This window comes from Ranitomeya variabilis, chromosome 2 (genome assembly GCF_051348905.1).
Source record: "Ranitomeya variabilis isolate aRanVar5 chromosome 2, aRanVar5.hap1, whole genome shotgun sequence".
Taxonomy (NCBI): domain Eukaryota; kingdom Metazoa; phylum Chordata; class Amphibia; order Anura; family Dendrobatidae; genus Ranitomeya; species Ranitomeya variabilis.
Genome location: NC_135233.1, coordinates 263,299,977 through 263,306,287, shown reverse-complemented (window position 1 = coordinate 263,306,287; position 6,311 = coordinate 263,299,977). Strand labels below are relative to the sequence as shown.

General features: G+C 53.2%; 1 protein-coding gene across 2 annotated transcripts in view; it reads left to right on the top strand.

Annotated features, from left to right (window-relative positions):
- Positions 1-4,715: 4,715 nt before the first annotated feature.
- PHF19 (PHD finger protein 19) overlaps positions 4,716-6,311 on the top strand; it is a 68,818-nt gene continuing 67,222 nt past the window's right edge. For both annotated transcript variants that reach the window (XM_077284835.1, XM_077284837.1), the window contains exon 1: positions 4,716-4,843. The gene's annotated coding sequence lies outside the window, so the exon portion shown is untranslated. The remainder of the gene's footprint in view (positions 4,844-6,311) is intronic.

The following is a 6,311-nucleotide window of genomic DNA, read 5'->3' as shown; positions in this document are numbered from 1 at the left end:
CCTTTCCCCGGCTGTCACCTCTCACCTAACAAAAGTATTCAACCTTTCTCTCACTTCCGGTATTTTTCCCTCCTCATTTAAGCATGCCATCATACATCCATTACTTAAAAAACCATCCCTCGACCAACACTGTGCCGCTAATTATAGACCTGTCTCTAATCTTCCCTTCATCTCTAAACTCCTCGAACGCCTGGTCCACTCCCGTCTTACCCGCTATCTCTCAGATAACTCTCTTCTCGACCCTCTTTAATCTGGCTTCCGCTCTTTACACTCTACTGAAACTGCCCTCACTAAAGTCTCTAATGACCTACTAACAGCTAAATTTAATGGTCACTACTCCATGCTAATTCTCTTGGATCTCTCCACAGCATTCGATACTGTGGATCATCAGCTCCTCCTCAATATGCTCCGCTCCATCGGCCTCAAGGACACCGTTCTCTCCTGGTTCTCCTCCTATCTCTCTGACCGATCCTTCACTGTATGTTTTGCTGGTTCCTCCTCCTCTCACCTTCCCCTTACTGTTGGGGTTCCTCAAGGATCAGTCCTAGGCCTCCTCCTCTTCTCTTTGTATACTGCCCCTATTGGACAAAATCAGCAGATTTGGGTTCCAGTACCATCTCTATGCTGACGACACCCAATTATACACCTCTTCTCCTGTTATCACGCCAACCTTTTTAGAAAACACCAGTGATTGTCTCACCGCTGTCTCTAACATCATGTCCTCCCTCTATCTGAAACTGAACCTGTCAAAAACTGAACTCCTCGTATTCTCTCCCTCTACTAACCTACCTTTGCCTGACATTGCCATCTCCGTGTGCGGTTCCACCATTACTCCAAAGCAACATGCCCGCTGCCTTGAAGTCATCCTTGATTCCGAGCTTTCATTCACCCCCCACATCTGATCACTGGCTCGCTCTTCTTATCTGCATCTCAAAAACATTTCTAGAATTCGCCCTTTTCTTACTTTCGACTCTGCAAAAACTCTTACTGTTTCACTTATTCATTCTCGTCTGGACTATTGTAACTCTCTACTACTCGGCCTCCCTCTTACCAAACTCTCCCCGCTCCAATCTGTCCTGAATGCTGCAGCCAGGATCATATTCCTCACCAACCGTTACACCGATGCCTCTACCTTGTGCCAGTCATTACACTGGCTACCCATCCACTCCAGAATCCAGTACAAAACTACTACCCTCATCCACAAAGCACTCCATGGCTCAGCACCACCCTACATCTCCTCTCTGGTCTCAGTCTACCACCCTACCCGTGCCCTCCGCTCCGCTAATGACCTCAGGTTAGCATCCTCAATAATCAGAACCTCCCACTCCCGTCTCCAAGACTTTACACGTGCTGCGCCGATTTTTTGGAATGCACTACCTAGGTTAATACGATTAATCCACACAGTTTTAAGCGTGCCCTAAAAACTCATTTGTTCAGATTGGCCTACCGCCTCAACGCATTAACCTAACGATCCCTGTGTGACCTATCATTAAAAAAACAAAAAAAACAAACCCATAATCAGGTTCCTCGTATCATGTTCTCATACACTTTATGCAGTTAATAGCCCTCTGTGTCTGTACTGTTACATACTTAGGCAGTTAACTGGTTCATGCAGCTTTACATGAACACCTGATCCTATGGCTGGTCCAAATAACTAGAGCAATTGTTACCATCCACCTCTCCTGTCTCCCCTTTTCCTCATAGTTTGTAAGCTTGCGAGCAGGGCCCTCATTCCTCCTGGTATCTATTTTGAACTGTGATTTCTGTTATGCTGTAATGTCTATTGTCTGTACAAGTCACCTCTGTAATTTGTAAAGCGCTGCGGAATATGTTGGCGCTATATAAATAAAATTATTATCCTGTGCGGTACTGAGCTGCAATCATGCATCCAAGCCCATGCGGTGCGGTATGGAGCTGCAAGCGTGTATCCAAGCCCATCCTGTGCGGTACTGAGCTTCAAGCGCATCTAAGCTCATCATGTGCGGTACTGAGCTGCAAGCACATCCAAGCTCATCATGTGCAGTACTGAGCTCCAGGCACGCATCCAAGCCCATCTTGTGTGGTACTGAGCTGCAAGTGCAACCAAGCTCATCATGTGCAGTACTCAGCTGCAAGCGTATCCAAGAACATCCTGTGCAGTACTGAGCTGCAAGCGAACATCGAAGCCCATCCTGTGCAGCACTGAGCTGCAATCGAGCATCCAAGCCCATCCTGTGTGGCACGGAGATGCAGACGTGCATCTAAACCCATCAAGTGCGCATCCAAGCTCATCCTGTGCTGTACTGAGCTACAGGCGTGCATCCAAGCTCATCATGTGCGGTACTAAGATGCAAGCGCATCCAAGAACATCCTGTGCGGTACTGAACTTCAGGCATGCATCCAAGCCCATACTGTGCGGTACTGAGCTGCAAGTGCGCATTAAAACTCATCCTGTTCGGTACTAAACTGCAAGAGAGCATCCAAGCAAATCTTGTGCATTACTGAGATGCAGGCGCGCATCCAAGCCCATATATAGCCCGGGACAGGCAGCATATACAGCACATATAGCCCGTGACAGGCAGCGTATACAGCACATATAGCCCGTGACAGGCAGCGTATACAGCACATATAGCCCGTGACAGGCAGCGTATACAGCACATATAGCCCGTGACAGGCAGCGTATACAGCACATATAGCCCGGGACAGGCAGCATATACTGCACATATAGCCCGGGACAGGCAGCGTATACTGCACATATAGCCCGGGACAGGCAGCGTATACTGCACATATAGCCCGGGACAGGCAGCGTATACTGCACATATAGCCCGGGACAGGCAGCATATACAGCACATATAGCCCGGGACAGGCAGCGTATACAGCACATATAGTCCGGGACAGGCAGCGCATACAGCACATATAGCCCGGGACAGGCAGCGTATAAAGCACATATAGCCCGGGACAGGCAGCGTATACTGCACATATAGCCCGGGACAGGCAGCGTATGCAGCACATATAGTCCGGGACAGGCAGCGTATACAGCACATATAGCCCGGGACAGGCAGCGTATACTGCACATATAGCCCGGGACAGGCAGCGTATACAGCACATACAGCCCGTGACAGGCAGCGTATACAGCCCGGGACAGGCAGCGTATGCAGCCCGGGACAGGCAGCGTATGCAGCCCGGGACAGGCAGCGTATGCAGCCCGGGACAGGCAGCGTATGCAGCCCGGGACAGGCAGCATATGCAGCCCGGGACAGGCAGCGTATGCAGCACATATAGCCTGTGACAGGCAGCGTATACAGCCCGGGACAGGCAGCGTATACAGCACATATAGCCTGTGACAGGCAGCGTATACAGCCCGGGACAGGCAGCGTATACAGCACATATAGCCCGGGACAGGCAGCGTATACAGCACATATAGTCCAGGACAGGCAGCGCATACAGCACATATAGCCCGGGACAGGCAGCGTATAAAGCACATATAGCCCGGGACAGGCAGCGTATACTGCACATATAGCCCGGGACAGGCAGCGTATGCAGCACATATAGTCCGGGACAGGCAGCGTATACAGCACATATAGCCCGGGACAGGCAGCGTATACTGCACATATAGCCCGGGACAGGCAGCGTATACAGCACATACAGCCCGTGACAGGCAGCGTATACAGCCCGTGACAGGCAGCGTATACAGCCCGGGACAGGCAGCGTATGCAGCCCGGGACAGGCAGCGTATGCAGCCCGTGACAGGCAGCGTATGCAGCCCGTGACAGGCAGCGTATGCAGCACATATAGCCCGGGACAGGCAGCGTATACAGCACATATCGCCCGGGACAGGCAGCGTATACAGCACATATAGCCCAGGACAGGCAGCGTATACAGAACATATAGCCCAGGACAGGCAGCGTATACAGACCGGGACAGGCAGCGTATTCAGCACATATACCCTGGAACAGGCAGCATATACAGCACATATAGCCTGGGACAGGCAGCGTATACAGCACATATAGCCTGGGACAGGCAGCGTATACAGCACATATAGCCCGGGACAGGCAGCGTATACAGCACATATAGCCCGGGACAGGCAGCGTATACAGCCTGGGACAGGCAGCGTATACAGCACATATAGCCCGGGACAGGCAGCGTATACAGCACATATAGCCCGGGACAGGCAGCGTATACAGCCTGGGACAGGCAGCGTATGCAGCCCGGGACAGGCAGCGTATGCAGCACATATAGCCCGGGACAGGCAGCGTATACAGCCCGGGACAGGCAGCGTATACAGCCCGGGACAGGCAGCGTATACAGCCCGGGACAGGCAGCGTATACAGCCCGGGACAGGCAGTGTATACAGCCCGGGACAGGCAGCGTATACAGCACATATAGCCCGGGACAGGCAGCGTATACAGCACATATAGCCCGGGACAGGCAGCGTATACAGACCGGGACAGGCAGCGTATACAGCACATATAGCCCGGGACAGGCAGCGTATACAGCACATATAGCCTGTGACAGGCAGCGTATACAGCACATATAGCCTGTGACAGGCAGCGTATACAGACCGGGACAGGCAGCGTATACAGCACATATAGCCCGGGACAGGCAGCGTATACAGCACATATAGCCCGGGACAGGCAGTACCTACACTATACACCCCAGGACATACATGACTTGGTCACGGTACATAAGGCTCCCGGTCTCGGTGGTGCGGCCCCCGGGGCTGGGGCTCGGGGTCTGTGCGGCCAATGATGGCTGCGGGGAGTCTCCTCATTACATAACACAAACGTCAAGAATCCGCGGGAAAACTGACGGCGGCTGAATATGGAGCAAAGCGGAGGAGCCCGGGGAACGGAGGCGGCCTGAGGTGAGAAGACTTTACATGTCAGGACCCCCACACTGATCACATACTGAGGTGACCCCCCCTCTGCACACGTCAGGACCCCCACACTGGTCATATACTGAGGTAATCCCCCCTCCACACAGGTCCGAACCCCACACTGATCATATACTGAGGTGACCTCCCCTCACACGTCAGGACCCCCACACTGATCATATACTGAGGTAACCCCCCCTCCACACAGGTCCGATCCCCACACTGATCATATACTGAGGTAACCCCCCTCCTCATACGTCAGGACCCCCACACTGATCATATACTGAGGTGACCCACCTCCACACAGGTCTGAATTCCACACTGGTCATATACTGAGGTGACCCCCCTCCTCACACGTCAGGACCCCCACACTGATCATATACTGAGGTAACCCCCCCTCCACACAGGTCCGATCCCCACACTGATCATATACTGAGGTAACCCCCCTCATACGTCAGGACCCCCACACTGATCATATACTGAGGTGACCCACCTCCACACAGGTCTGAATTCCACACTGGTCATATACTGAGGTGACCCCCCTCCTCACACGTCAGGGCCCCCACACTGGTCAGATACTGAGGTAACCCCCCCTCCCACATGTCGGGACCCCCACACTGATCATATAGTGAGGTGACACCCCCCTCCCACATCAGGACCTCACACTTACCATATAGTGAGGTAACCTCCCTCCCATGTGTCTCGACTTCCACAATGACCATATAGTGAGGTAACCACCCCACATGCCCAGGACCCCCACACTGACCATATATTGAGGTTCCCCCCCCATATGTCAGCACTTCCACACTGAGCATATGAGGTAACCCCCACATCAGGAACCCACACTGACCATATAGTGAGGTAACCCCCTCCCACGTCATGACCCCCACGCTGACCATATCGTGAGGCTACCCCCTCCATGTCAGGACCCCCACACTGGCGTTATAGTGTGGTAACCTCTCCCCTCACTTCTCAGGAACCCCCCCTCCAGTACTGATCATATACTGAGGTATCCCCCCTGTTGCGGAGGGCTGATGGTCTGTGTTTCAGCAGTGGCAGTTATGAGGTTAATGACGGCGGTCCATGCTCTGAGTACTCCTGGAGGATTCGTGATCTGTGTCTGAAGCTGTATTTGTAGGTTTAGGGACTCCGGTGTCCATGTTGGGTGCCCACACCTGTGACATTGGGGGCCATTATCTCACGCCACAGACCTGCGGTCCTGGCAGCCGGCTGTCTGCCAGGAGCACAGACCCCATCATCACTGCGGACCCCCGCCATCACTGCAGGCTCTTGTCCTTCTCGCCCTCGGGTTGTGCTCTATGTGGTCAGACGCATGGCTCGGCCAGTGTGGGTAGAGTGACTAATGCCTGACTCGCCTTGTATGATGAGAACTAACCTGCCCATCATCTACTGACGGGTGGCAGAGGAGGAAGCGCTCCACCTGCAGGTGTCTTTTTGT